The sequence below is a fragment of the Salvelinus alpinus genome, chromosome 1 (genome assembly GCF_045679555.1).
Source record: "Salvelinus alpinus chromosome 1, SLU_Salpinus.1, whole genome shotgun sequence".
In the NCBI taxonomy this organism is placed as follows: Eukaryota; Metazoa; Chordata; class Actinopteri; order Salmoniformes; family Salmonidae; genus Salvelinus; species Salvelinus alpinus.
The window spans coordinates 45,124,493-45,140,135 of record NC_092086.1 but is presented as its reverse complement, the minus strand read 5'-3'; the positions used below and the strand labels follow the sequence as shown (position 1 = coordinate 45,140,135).

Genomic DNA, 15,643 nt, shown 5'->3' with positions numbered 1-15,643 from the left:
TTTCAGAGTGGCTGGAAGCAGCTGTAGCTGAGGCCTCTGGCTGCCTGTTCATCTACAGTAACACTATTGATTTGAACATCCAGAACTCATATTGACAATTCTCAGAACATGCCCTATGCTGTATTCATAAAATAGAATGTAGAATATGGTGCTGAACCACAATCACATGCAAGCATGCAAAGCCCCTTCAGCTGTGTCCTGTTCTCTCATGTTCTGACTGTTTGCAGCACTACCCTAGGTCCAAGATAGAACCAAAAATAGGAGTATTGTATGTTGTATAACTGCTTTGTGGTAAAGCATATTTGCGCTAGAAAATTGCACTAGAAAGGTTACTGGTAAACCTAAACTAAAATGAGGCTATGAGCTAATGGTAAAATTAACCCTGTGCCCCTTCTGTCTCAATCATCAGTTGGTGAGAAATATGACGCTCTGGAGACTAACGGGGACAAAAGTGTTACATAACCAAAATAATTTCCACATCCTTTGACCTGAATGTGAATACTCAGAGTATCATTATTCATGTCATTGTGACCATCAGGTCTCATTGTATCACAAGAATGGGTTACAGATACACATGACTTAAGGAACATTCACAGTGCTAAAAATATAACGTCTAACTTTGGAGCATCTGTGGCGGAAAGAGGAAGGCTTATGTCCAGGCTTTGAGGAGCTACTCTCTGACTTCAGAAGAGGACGTGATGTGAGTAAGAGATCCTTCCCCTGCTTTTCTCTTTACATCTCTTTTTCAAATCCAAACAAGGTAATATTAACAGGAATATACAGTGGATTTCACCCAGCAATCCTCATGCAGAATAGTAAGAATATTTTCTTAGTATTGTCTTGCCTGCTCTTTGTGCAAAGGAGGAAAACTAGACCTTGTGCATTCAGTGTACACTAAATAATGGTCCCCCTTGAAATTCCCGTGCAGGACTTTGACAACATCCTCTCATCTGTAAACACCGCAGAAAATAGGTTAAATGTATACCATTTAGCCATGGAAAGTCCCCTTTCACTGAAATAGAGCATGAGAACAGTTACGCTTGACTGTTGTGATGACTTCCCTAGTGAAGGCTGGCCAGCATCTAAAAGTAGAAACAAAGGAAACTCAGATCCTCAGATCGTCTAATACCACTCTGCCTTGTTGGGTCTGAGAGGAGGTATGGAGATGAGTTGAGGAGTCACAATATCTGCTCTTACTCAATGGGACATTTTGCTTGCTAGCAGTCCTGGGATAACTATAGTTTTAAATATGCTAAATCCATAGATTAGGGCCTAAATAATTTATTTCAATTGACTGATTTCCTTATGTAAACTGTAACTCAGTAAAATCGTTGGATGTTGCATTTATATTTTTGTTCAGTGTATATATTTTTAATAACTTGCATATAAAATACCTCTCAATATTATGTGTTTTTCTGAGAGGTATTCAAAATACTTTCAAAAGTGATTCGTTTTTCTGAGACCTTTATTTGAATATCAATGGAAATAATTGCCTGTAGTTTATTTTCTATATCTGACTACTGTTGGACTACCTCGAGTATTTGAAAAGTTGGTGTTTTCTAGTAAACTACAAAATTCAACTTTTTCTGCCCAGGTCTGCTTGCTAGACATTACAAGAAATAGTTTTGTTTCTCTAAATGTCTGTCTGTCTCTCGCTCTCTCTCACTTTCACATAACTACATAGGGCTAGAGACAAGTCAGGTAACCACAGACTGCATCACAACAATCCATGTTCACTTACAAGAAAGGCACATCACATTTACATTTGTTTTGTCATTTGGCAGACATTCTTATCCAAAGTGACTTACAGGAGAAATTAGGGTTGCGCTTTGCTCAAAGGCACATCGACAGATGTTTCACCATGCAGGGGCCGTAATAACAGCTGCCAGATGTGGGGAGTCTCAAGAGCCCAGTCACATTCTCACAGACAATGGAATGCTTGTGAGTAGCCCCAACAGGAAGTGAGGTCAGGGATCTTGACCCCTCCCCTGAGCTAAGTGGGAGCTGCAAGGTTGGGGGTTCCTCTCTCCTCTGTGAGGCTCTGCAATGCACTCTCTCACAAACGTCTTGTCCCATCATAAACTCCCTGACAATGTGCAGTCAGTCCATAATGAGTGCTTGCTAGACATCCAGATTACTCACTGTCCATTCAAACTGCCAACGCTTAAGTGGAGTACGTCATTGACATGGAAGTACGAAAACTATTGGCGCCTTAGAGGGTAGGTACGCCCACATGTTGAAGAGCCACTCTCAGTTTCCAGAGAAACAGAACGTTTACTTTGAGTCTCCTTTTGATTCCTCCCAAATATACAGTGTGTTTCTATTCAAGATAATTTCACAATTTCCCTGCTTCTGAGAGAACACCTCCCACGCAGCTGGTGGAGGAGGAGAGGTGGAAGGAAGAAAGGTGGGAAGGATGTCTACAGTTGGTGGGTGGGGGGTTGCCCAATCACTGCCTGTCTCCTCTAACTATGCAGCTCTATTCACTCTCAACTCACTCACCAACACAGGGGGAGAAAGCAGACAGTTTATGGACTTTATGTTTCATCTGTGTGCGTTTCATTACCTAGTTTCATTTGCCACCAAGATGTGTGTAATGTGTCATGTGGTCTCTGGTCTGCCGTATACAACACCATTACATTGATGTCACTCTGCATCACGGTACAGTAGCTAGGCTGGATTTCTGGCTTGATAATGACTGACAGAACATGCCCATACTCACCTCTCGCCTACCTTCTTGACTGACAGCAGACCAATTGCCATGATGTATTGATTAAAGACAAAAACAAGAATGAGTCAACATGATCAACTGACTCAACGCTTATTTACATGTTTTGCTATGAGCCATATCAAAGTTGAAATGCAAATACATTTCCCTTCCCTTATAGTAAAATCTAATTACAAATAATGTACGGGAAACAATGAAATTCTTCAGTATATGAATAGCCTGTATGCCAGAGACAGTATTTGTAGTACTGTAGTCAGTCAGAAGACTCCTCGGATCTCAGGCTAGTTAAGATTTGGAGGAGCACTGGACTCACGTTCATCCAGGGAGCGCGAGGGCTCCGGAAGTGAGGTGGTGGAACATTAAGGACGAAAACATCTGCACTTCATTTGTACACTGGACAGAGAAAAACTCACCATGAAAATGCTATCTGTTATCATGTAAGTCTAATTAGTGACTATGAATAAAGGTAGAGGGTTTATCTGAACATAATAAGTGAAAACCATTAACCGCCAATGGGACTGGTGTTAATATTCTGTAGCAGGACGTTTCGACAGTGGTTTTGAGTGGAGTAATATGTGTGTGACCGGTGCGTAATGTGCGCGCGCCTCCCTGTTGTTCCATAGCCGGTGGAGCTGTTGTTCTCAGAGTTAGAGAAGGAACAACCACACGGACACTGGGGATAGAGCAACAAAGGAGAAAGTATGAGCCGAACGAAAAGTCTTAGGCATTGTCTTTAAAGTCTTTTGTGTTGGGAATCATTCAGTCTTCGCAGTACATATATTTTTTGAGGCAGAGTAGTTACAGCTATGGATTTACCTGTGACTAGACAAGCAACACTGTCTAGTCGTCATCCGAAATTTTGATTGTCATCATTACCCTCGACCCAGAAGAAGACAGCGCTCACAAATCAGGTGAACTTTTGAAAATGCATTTGATTTGGAGATAGGTAGCCACATGCTACACCTACGGCGACAACAACCACAACTACATCGGCCGACTTTGGTTTTGCTGCACCCACCGACTTCGCACATGGGGTAAGTAGTTTCATGTGTAGACCTACCAGCCAAATTGTACAATTGTGGCGAGTGTACACTCTACACGTGCGGTTGTTGGAAAAACAAAGAAACTATCAATCAATGAACAACGTGCAGCGGGTCCGCAACACACGAGGGCGGTTATGAACTTCGCCCACTTTGGGAAGATATAACCTATTATTTTATATTAATCTACCCAAAGACCTATAGCACGTATTTAGTGGCAACCACTTACATCTAATCACACATGATTGTTTAAGTAACCTTAATGATATTAGAATTGGGCAGCATGAATGATAACCAGGATGCAGTCAAACGTGTTGAGAGGTTATCAGTATATAACGTATAAGGAAACCACACACACATTCTAAGAGAAGCTTATGGGTGTCTTGGGTGATGCCTTATTAGTGTTCCTCAAGGTTGTACAGTATATGGTTAACCGAACAACCAGAAAATTATCCGTCAATAAATAGATTGTTTTTATTCTCCGGGAATAACAGATGTTTTGGAACGTTGTGTTTAATGAGTAACATGATCCATTAAATATTAACAAGCCACCGTGCCCGATGCTGGCGGATCCACTACTGCTCTATGTGTATTGTAGTTTGTCGAGGGGGGTGGGGCTGTGGTCCCCTGGCTTTAGCTTCGCAGGGGGCTCCTATACGTCTTGTAGCGGTTGCAAGACCCGCTGTGCCCCCCCTCGGGTGTTGTCGAGGTTCGTTCATCCGTCACTGTAAAGGGCGCATTGTCCTGAAAGGATGTTTTAATAAAACAAAAGGCTCCATTATACCATCTCACCGGAGCGGAGCTGCTTGGTGAGCGTCCGCGGGATCGGGGTCCCCAGTGTCTGGGGGATTAGACCTAATTTCCATTCTAACATGTTTTCAAGAGTTCCAAAAAGAATAAAGGCTAATATATTTTTTTTTAGCAACACTGTTCAGTTTTATCTTAAAAGATAAAGAAACTGTTCATAATTCTATTGTAAAAGCCCTGACCTACTTGCTGCACACTTTCACAAACCGTTACAATAGGCTAACCTATCTGTCATACTGTACATGTATTATATGCTGAGGTCTTAACTGACTACAAAATCAAATTCAAAGTTTATTTGTCACATGCTTTGTAAACAACAGGTTTAGTCTATGGGCCCTTGCCAACAATGAATAGAGAAACATTTAAAAATTATAGGAAAAAAATGATAACACAAGGAAAAAATACACAATGAGTAAGGGTAACTTGGCTATATACACTAGGTACCAGTATGTAGTCGATGTGCAGGGGTACCTAATTAAAAAAAATATATTTCACCTTTATTTAACCAGGTAGGCTAGTTGAGAACAAGTTCTCATTTACAACTGCGACCTGGCCAAGATAAAGCAAAGCAGTGCGACACAAACAACAACACAGAGTTAAACATGGAATAAACAAACGTACAGTAAATAACACAATAGGGGGGGAAAGAGTCTATATACAGTGTACGAGGTAATTGAGGTAGATATGTATTATAGGTAGGGGTAAAGTGACTAGGCAACAGGATAGATAATAAACAGTAGTAGCAGCGTATGTGATGAGTCAAAAGAGAGTGCAAAAAAGGTTAAATGTAGATATTTGGTTAACTATTTAGCAGTCCTATGGCTTGGGCGTAGAAGCTGTTCAGGGTCGTTTTGGTTCCGGACTTGGTACATCGGTACTACATCTTTTGACAGTTTTTAGGCCTTCCTCTGACACTGCTTGACATTACAGTTCAGCGTGTTGAATATGTGGATTAAGATGTGTGGAACAGGATATGTCATAATTATCTGGGTTGTATGGATTTAGGTGACTGCTGTGATGTCTGTTGTGGTGTGTTTATGACCCATTCTGCACCTTGGCCAAGATGAATGAAATAATGTTTGTTAGGAGCACAGTTTTGGGTCACATTGACAATGAAAAGCATAAACGCACCCTGCACGTTTCTGCTCTTTGAAAGAATAGCATTATGCAAAAACACCTTACACAGACACACCCACACAGAATGAGGGTGTCGGTAATCTATTCATGGGTAAGAGAAACACAGAGATAAGCTGATAAGGAGGAGGAACTAGTGTTTTATTACCCTGATAAAAACACCCATCCATCATTCTCTCCCTCCCTCTCTCCTCAGCTCCCTCTCTCTCCTCAGCTCCCTCCCTCTCTCCTCAGCTCCCTCCCTCTCTCCTCAGCTCCCTCTCTCTCTCTCTCTCCTCAGCTCTCTCCCTCTCTCCTCAGCTCCCTCCCTCTCTCCTCAGCTCCCTCCCTCTCTCCTCAGCTCTCTCTCTCTCTCCTCAGCTCTCTCCCTCTCTCCTCAGCTCCCTCCCTCTCTCCTCAGCTCCCTCCCTCTCTCCTCAGCTCTCTCTCTCTCTCCTCAGCTCTCTCCCTCTCTCCTCAGCTCCCTCCCGCTCTCCTCAGCTCTCTCCCTCTCTCCTCAGCTCCCTCCCTCTCTCCTCAGCTCTCTCTCTCTCTCCTCAGCTCTCTCTCTCTCTCCTCAGCTCTCTCTCTCTCTCCTCAGCTCACTCTCTTCACTGTGCTGGTCATTAAGTCTGTCTAAAATGTTAAAAGCTCCTGATGACATTAGCTCATGCTTAACCAATGGCAACAGAGCGCTAAACTAACTGAATGCTCAGATGGGAGACACTACAGACAAAAAGCACCACATAAAGACAAGCAAACATTTCTCCATGATACATAATTTGAGAGGGGTGGTGGGTGGGAGAAGGACATACACTGAGTATACAAAACATTAAGAACACCTGCTCTTTCCATGACATAGACTGACCAGGTGAATCTAGGTGAAAGCTATGATCCCTTAATGATGTCTCTTGTTAAATTCTCTTCAATCAGTGTAGATGAAGGGGAGAAGACCGGTTAAAGACAGATTTTTAAGCCTTGAGACAATTGAGACATGGATTGTGTATGTGTGCCATTCAGAGGGTGAATGGGCAAGACAACAGATTTAAGTGCCTTTGAACAGGGTATGGTAGTAGGTGCCAAACACACTGGTTTGTGTCAAGAACTGAAATGCTGCTGGGTTTTTCACGCTCAACAGTTTCCTGTGTGTATCAAGAATGGTCCCCCACCCAAAGGACATCCTGCTAAGCATTGGTGTCATTGGAAGCATTGGAGTCAACATGGGCCAGCATCCCTGTGGAATGCTTTTGACACCTTGTAGAGTCCATGCCTGACGAATTGAGGCTGTTCTGAGGGTAAAGGGGGGAGGTGTTCTTAATGTTTGGTGTACTCAGTCTATGTAGGTGGAGAAGAATATCAGGTGTGAGATGGGGATGTTGTGGGGGTGCTGTGGGTTGTTTCGGGTGTGGATGGGACGCCTGTGCTACGGGGGAAGGGGGGGCTGGCCGACAGGCTGGAGATAGATATAACCTGATCCAGGCGACTGGCCGTCTGCTTTGCGACCATGTGACCTCACGGCTCATTACACTAGAACAAAACCCACCACACCGCCGCCACAACTGACCTCTGCCAACCCTCTTCACACACGTTCACTTCACACACTCTCATCTCTGGCCCAAGTGACAGAGTCCTGGAGTGCTGCTGTTAACAGCTCCAACACACCAACAGTCAACCATCCACACATTGTAACCAGGCAGACATGACAGCAGCATCCACACAGTGTAACCAGGCAGACATGACAGCAGCATCCACACAGTGTAACCAGGCAGACTTACTGTTAAAGACAAGAAAAGGATTTAAAGGGATTCATTGGATCTCATGCTCTGGCTCTGACACATGTTTTTGGGTTTAGCAGTCCATATAGAGTGAATCTAAACTCCATGATGTCAGACTGCTCTCTGGTTAAATCCAGCAGATCATGACATCATCATGTTGGGGTCAGGAGGTCTCTGGGTGCTGTTACCCACCCTGGCCCCTTCCCTGCTCAGTCACCAGTTTATCCCTCATGAACTGAACACCCCCCCCCCCCATGAGCCCCAGGGTCACCAAAGCCTACTGAATGGAGGAAGACTGCGAGGAGAAGTAGCGCGTGAGAAATACAAGTCAAATCAATGGACGAATAAATAAACCAATGTGGAAAGTAAACGGATGGATAAATAAATTGATGATAATTCAGCAGTGGGAACTGGATGTGTGGGATTATTTCTTGGCCAGGTCGGAAGCCGGGTCACATGGGGGTTGAAGTCGGAGGGAGATGTGGGTGGGGTCGTCCCTAAAGGATGCTCATGTTTCAGCTCCAATCCTGGGAGAGCGAGGCCGCTAATACGAGCAGTGAGAAGTCTTTTTCCTTAGGGACGCCGAAGGCTCTCGTTGTCTACTACACACAACCACTTTACTTTAGTCAGCCATTTCGAAAGGAGTACAAACATCGGAAAGATCAGAGAAGGGAACAACGGGTGCATGCCAAATAGCCAACAACGTTCTGGCTTGTACAGGCAGGGTTAAAAGGAAACAGTCACATGTCAATCCACTACTTACAGATGTATCATACAATCAATGTGTGTAATGCCTTTACAGGGGTGGATCCCCAAATAAATGTATAAAGTGATCAAAACAAATGTAGTTAGTGCAATACATTTTCTAGATAAAAGGATAAGTAGCATATCATTTTTAAATGTGTGCATGCTCTTCTCCTTCGGGAAAACATTTGCTGACTCAAAGGGGGTGTGGCGGGTATTAAAATACTTCTGCGCTACCTGCCGTGAGGATCAGTGGAGGCTGCTGAGGGGAGGACGGCTCATAATAATGGCTGGAACGGAGCGAATGGAATGGCAACATGTGCTTGATGTATTTGAGACCATTCCCCTCCAGCCATTACCACAATTCCGTATATCCCAATTAAGGTGCCACCAACTTCCTGTGGTGTGGGTACTCTTGTGCATCCTCTGTCGAAGTTGGTAATCGAGGAGGGGGGCAGCCTCCTTCGTTCGCCTACTAACGAATTAACACTCGACCCCTTATCGGTTTTACTGGGTCACAGAGGAGAGAGGAAGGAGAAGTCAATGAGAGGACAGTCTTTTGCCCAAATGAGAATCTCCGCTAGCCTGAAAAACACTTTTCCTGTGTGTGGCAGCTGTAGCAAAATAAGTGCCTTCTGTTCGCAGGTTTCAGAAGTACAAGCTGCAACAAACAGCTGACAACATGTAGCTTTCTGATACACAGCCAAGAACTGGGAGTGTCTCCGATCAGGAAATATATGGCCTGCTCTGCTTTTTTCACCATTCCCAACATCTTACAAACACACACACACAGACACAGACACAGACACATGAAACTATTTCAAAACATAATCTGTCTAACACACCCGGACTCACTGTCAGACGTGATCTCAGGAGTACTTTATAAATATTTAGTTGAGCAGACATTTGGAGGAGGGAAAGGTTCGGGGTATTTCAGTCCAGGATGATGTTTAAATTCCTTACTCAAATCCAACAGCTTTAAAAGGTCCTGTTACATCTGTCGTCTTCTCTAGTCACTTAACATAAACGTATCCATGGCTACGCACCCTAATACCCTCACCAACATACCAGCATGCCTGACATATCATTAAAGGCATTTGGTTCAAATCATCCTGCACAGTTGTGATAAAGGCATGTCTGTATCATACAGTATTGTTAACTTCACTGTGGACCACCCATATACTTAGAGAAACTTTCTGCCAGTCTAAGTAATTATGCTAAGAAAGGTTATTGGATTGCATTATTGGATCTTTCATCCATGGCACATGAAACAATAACAAACCACCTCAACATTTTCATTTTGGTTTTGTGGCTTTCGAAGAAGGCGACAACACTTTGAAAACTGTACAGTGTACGAACACTATTCTACTGTGATTTACGGTAGGGAGGGAGTGGAATGAGCTCAGAGCTCCTGCAACAGCTGTATGGTTAATCAATGTGGTCAGATTGTGGTTTCCTGGTGTCTGGTCAATCCCAGTCAGTGGGCATGTTTCAGTGATGTTGGAGCAGGTACACATGGATATGTGTGGTTTGGAACCCCCCCTCCACACCCATCCTCCTCCTCATCCCTCCATTCTGGCAGCCATTGTTATTCTGAGCTGGCTTTGTTTGTGCAGCTGGAAGAAAAGCTGTGCTTCTTCAACCCCCCACAGGGAGAAGGAGGGAGACAAGGAGTTGGAGTCAGGCCTTTCAGGATTGTTCAAGTGGGAGAAGCTCAGATTAAAGTTCTTAGAGCAGTGTTGGACACGCTTACTGAGACTTAGAACTCTGAAAGAAGGTCTGTTCCATTAACAACATATTGGAGATACATCTCTGTGTGATTATGAATAAAGATGGATGTGGCAGACTGACAGACTCTCTATTGGCTGGCTTACTTCCTCTCATTAACTGACTGACATACTGAAATTGGATTTTAAGTGAACTGCACAAAGAAAAACATACACCACAAGTAACTGAACTGGAGTCAGGTCATGCAACAGTTCAGAATGCTTTATAGGAGTTGGCAGATCAATTTGAAATGGATGATGTTTGTCTCAACCAAACGTGACAACAGGTCAAATGTAACCCTTGTGAGATCATCTCTCTGCTCCCGGTCAAAGTCAAGTAGCCGTTCTCTCACTGCCCTCCAAACCATACCCCCACAGCATGACAGAGTACTTTCAGACCTGCTCACAATATTATACCATACATACACATATATACACCCATACAACTGTTCCGTCAAGGTACCTTAATAGAGGTTGCAAGGCAGTGAAATAGTCCTAGCATTGTCCAAACTCCCACATCTTTTCAGCTGTTATTTTGACTGCTGTATTCATTCCACCTCAGGCCAATCAAAATAATAAACTGGTGCTTAATGAACTGTACAAGGCTATAAACAAGCAGGAAACCCTACACCCAGCGGCCGCCTTTCTGGTTTCCGGTGATTTTAATTCGGCATCGCTAAGACACGCGATGCCCACTTCCATCAACACGTCTCCAATGCCACTAGGGGAGAAAGTCCTAGACCACTGCTATTCTAACCATAAGCAAGCATACAATGTCCTCCCTCGTCTGCCATTCGGCAAATCAGATCATGAATCTGTACTCTTGCTTCCTGTTTACAAGCAGAAGCTGAAACAGGAAGTACCCGCAATTTGCCCCGTTGAGAAATGGTCACCAGAATCAGAGGGTATGCTTCAGGACTGCTTTGCCAGCGCTGGCTGGAATATGTTCTGAGACTCCACCGATTAACGTCGATGAGTTTACCACCTCCGTCAATGGCTTCATTAGAAAATGCATCAGCAACGATGTACTCACGGTCACGGTCCGCTGCTTCCTCAATCAAAAGCCCTGGATTAACACTGAGGTTGGCACTAAACTAAAGAGCAGGGCTACCGCACACAGCGCTATCACAGACAACCCTGATGCTACGGCCGAAGACAGGAATAAGTACAAAAAGGCCCGCTATGACCTCCACAGAGTCATCAAACGAGCAACAGGACAATATAGGAATAAGGTGGAATCATATTACACAGGCTCCGACACCCGCCCCATGAGCAGGGGCTACAGTCCATTACGGATTACAAAGGAAGACCCAACTGTGATCTGCTCAACGATGCCCCTCTACCAGACAAACTCAATGCATGTTATGTACGCTTTGACAACGACAACATCGAGCCGGGTGTGAGGGCCGTCACCGACCCAGAGGACTGGGTGATCTCACTCTCTGAGGCCAACGTGAGAAGGGCTTTTAATCAGTTCAACACCTGCAAGTCCGCGGGCCACGACGATATTACAGGGTTCATTCTCAGAGCATGCGCAGAAGAGCTGGCTGAAATATTCACAGTATTTTTCAACCTCTCCTTGTCCCAGTCTGTAATTCCCCACATGTTTTAAGATGACCACAATCATCCCTGTTCCTAAGTACTCTAAGGCTTCATGCCACAATGATTACCGCCCTGTAGCAATCGCTTCTGTAATCATTTGAGAGGCTGGTTATGGCACACACTAACTCCACCATCCCAGCAACCCTAGACCCACTCCAATTGGCATACTGCCCCAACAGATCCATAGATGACGCAATCTCAATTGCTCTCCACACTGCCCTCACCCACCTAGATAAGAGGAATACCTATGTGAGAATGCGGTTCATTGACTACAGCTCAGCGTTCAACACTATTATCCTCTACAAACTCGTCACCAAGCTTAGGACTCTGGGTCTGAACACCTCCCTCTGCAACTGGATCCTGGACTTTCTGATGGGCTGACCCCAGGTGGTGAGGGTAGGCAACATCACCTCCATCACGCTGACCCTTCATGCAGGGGCACCACAGGGGTGTGTGCTTAGTCCCCTCCTGTATTCCCAGTTTAGCCACAACTGTGTGGTCACGCACGACTCCAACACCATTATCAGTTCGCTGATGAAACGATGGTGGTAGGTCTGATGACCGGCGATGATGAGTCAGCCTACAGGGAGGAGGTCAGTGACTTGACATTGTGGTGCTTGAGCAACAACCTCTCCTTCAATGTCAGCAAGACCAAGGAGCTCATCGTGGACTACAGGAAATGGGGGGGGTTGATCACGCCCCTATCCACATTGATGGGACGTCAGTGGAACAGGTAGACTTCTTTAAGTTCCTCGTTGTCCAAATCACTAAAGACTTAAAATGGTCCAAACGCACAGTCGTGAAGGCGCAACATCGCCTCTTCCCCCTCAGGAGGTTGAAAAAGTTTGGCATGGGCCCTCATCTTAAAAACATTTGACAGTTGTACCATTGAGAGCATATTGAATGGCTGCATCACCGCTTGGTATGGCAATAGCACCATACTCGAACGCATGGCGCTACAGAGGGTTGTGCGGACAGCCTAGTACATTACTGGGTCCGAGCTCCCTGCCATCCAGGACCTCTATATTAGGCAGTGTGAAAAGAAGGCCTGGAAAATCATCAAAGACCCCAACCACCGAAGCCATAGACAATTTTCTCAGCTGCCGCACGGCAAGAGGCACCAGTGTATCAAGTCTGACACCAACAGGCTCCTGAACAGCTTCCATGGCCAAGCAATACGACTGACAAATAGCTAACCAAATAGCTACATGGACTTTAACGTGTCTTTATTTACCTTTTATTTCAGTATTTGCACCGTCTATGCACACTCACAGGGCCCTACACACTCACACCCACTGTCACTCCAACACACACACACAAACGCTACATCATTCGCTCACTCACACATAATATGCACATACATTTATACTGACTCTGCACACCCATTCGCATGCAAGCTGCTGCTACTCTGTTTATCTTATATCCTGTTGTCCAGTCACCTTACCCCTATACATATCTACCTCCATCACTCCAGTATCCCTGTCCCCTTACCCCTATACATATCTACCTCCATCAGTCCAGTATCCCTGCACATGTAAATATGGTATTGGAACTGACTTTTTAAATATTTGCTGTATATAGTATGCTTACTTACTTACGTTATTGTGTATTTCATATATATTATTCTTCTAGTAATAAATTGTTATGGATTATTGCATTGTTGGGCTTTGAGTTAGCAAGAAAGGCATTTCACTGTACTTGTGCAGGTGCCTTAACTTAACCTCTAGGGTTGTTTCCATACAGCTCACTCTGCCTCTGTATGTGGTCTGCTTCTACCATCTACTGTAACTGTATGTTACAGGAGTACTTCAGTTCGTGTCCAGTCTCAGGGGGGATTGGCGCTCTTACATGTCAGTGCTCGGGAGGTCTCTGGATGTCGAAATATCCTTGTTGTTTTTCAGGAGACACGTTGGCTATCTCTTGTTAGTATTTTTAAGAAAATGTAATCCTGTCTAAAACTTTGTTGAATGTTTGTAGAGCGTGTTCTCTCACTAGGCAGCCATGTATTTTTCTGACGGCAAAGCTCTGAATACAGGTCCGTATGAATAAAATACGGAAGGCTTCAATGCAGCATCTAAATAGAATCTAAAAGCAATCAGAGCTGCGTCGTCCCCCTCTGTTCACCCCTATAGATGATATCATATTTTTTCTTTTTCATTGGCACCATCCCCCTCCTCTATTGTGGCCTCCCAGCTCTCTGTCCCGTGACAGTCTGCTGTTATTGATGCATAGAAAGATCCCAGGGACATCAGAGGAACAAGCATGCAGTTTGTAGTGTCACAGTCACTGCCAGCACCCTCACCACCAATTTGTGCACACACACACAAACACAACTAATATTGCACACACATAGAGATGTGTCAAAGCATTTGGAATCCGCTTCTATAGTGCTTACATTCATTAACATGCATACACATACATGCATGATCACATGCATGCTGATGCTGTGCGCGATCCCAAACCCTCATTACACACAGTATCCTAGCCAGGCAATAGAATAGAACCGGAGTAGGGTTGGAGTCCAAGTTCTAGCATCAGGTCAGAATAGGAGCGGGGAGCCGGGACAAAGAAAAGGTGAATGTGCATTCAAAGCCTATTCATTTAGGAGTACCTCACTGTGTTAAACAACAACACAGAGATGTGTGAGAATAGCAGCATTGCTGAAACCTGAAACTAGCACATCTCATCCTCCCTTGAGCTCAGCTGTTAGTTCCATATCTGACCCATAATGGAACACATTGTTCCTAACTTAAAGGGTTCTGATCCAGACCAACCGGTTGTGTTCAGGTCCAATAGCAGAACAGAGCTCCTTTCCCCCCCCCACCCACTGCTCTGAGCGAGCCAGGATACTGGTTCAAGACTGACTTGTCCTGCTGAAACTCTACTGTGCCTTGCGCTCGCATTCATTTCAGTTCCAGAGCTGGATGGAGACAAGCAGACCTCCCGGCTGAGTGTAAATATTCCGAGCCTTGCCTCTGTGGTTTACCAGTAATGTGACTAGTGTGTACGTGTCTTAGTGTCGTGAGAACATAGCCTACTGTTATTATTTAACACCACGCTTCCTTTATGACACTAACCACGTTTCCGTCCACAGTTTTTATGCAAGTAAAGTCATACCTTTTATAAAAATAAATCACAACAGCTATGATGGAAACAAAGTTTCGGTACAATTTTTAAATGCAGACAGATCATTTTGACAACACTATCGGGAGAGTTGAAAAATGTAATGGAAACCCATTAAACTTTTTAGATTTTTATTTGGTACAAGCAAAAAACAATGTCATCGCACTGATTTTTATCCACAACAGGTCTGTTTGGTTGAAACACACTACTGTTGGGAAAATTCACATATTTTCTTTGTACTGATGTTAGTCTATTCACATAAAAATCTGTCGCCAATTGGATGGAAACCTAGTTACTGTGATCTCTTGAGCGACGTATAACTGCTCAGAATGTTGCAAACCTTTCGTGTGAAATGAGTGTTGATAAGATGTGGTGATAAGACAGCTCAGGGTGTCATGAAGAGCCGCAAACCAGAGAGTGGTTCCTTTTATATAGAATATGGAGCAATGAGGCCTTAATACGGAACTATAAGAACATGTCTGCTCCAGATGTGTTCTAAATCAATCCTTCCAGATGTGTTCTAAATCAATCCTTCCAGATGTGTTCTAAATCAGTCCTTCCAGATGTGTTCTAAATCAGTCCTTCCAGATGTGTTCTAAATCAAGCCTTCCAGATGTGTTCTAAATCAAGCCTTCCAGATGTGTTCTAAATCAAGCCTTCCAGATGTGTTCTAAATCAAACCTTCCAGATGTGTTCTAAATCAAGCATTCCAGATGTGTTCTAAATCAAGCCTTCCAGATGTGTTCTAAATCAAGCCTTCCAGATGTGTTCTAAATCAAACCTTCCAGATGTGTTCTAAATCAAGCCTTCCAGATGTGTTCTAAATCAAACCTTCCATATGTGTTCTAAATCAGTCCTTCCATATGTGTTCTAAATCAATCCTTCCAGATGTGTTCTAAATCAGTCCTTCCAGATGTGTTCTAAATCAGTCCTTCCAGATGTGTT

The 15,643-nt window shown here is 44.1% G+C and overlaps 1 protein-coding gene across 2 annotated transcripts in view; it reads left to right on the top strand.

Annotated features, from left to right (window-relative positions):
• The first annotated feature begins 3,329 nt into the window (after positions 1–3,329).
• LOC139577470 (sphingosine 1-phosphate receptor 2-like) overlaps positions 3,330–15,643 on the top strand; it is a 31,710-nt gene continuing 19,396 nt past the window's right edge. Inside the window, exon 1 of one of the 2 annotated variants that reach the window (XM_071404498.1) lies at positions 3,330–3,762. The gene's annotated coding sequence lies outside the window, so the exon portion shown is untranslated. The remainder of the gene's footprint in view (positions 3,763–15,643) is intronic. The other variant, XM_071404494.1, reaches the window with a different exon arrangement.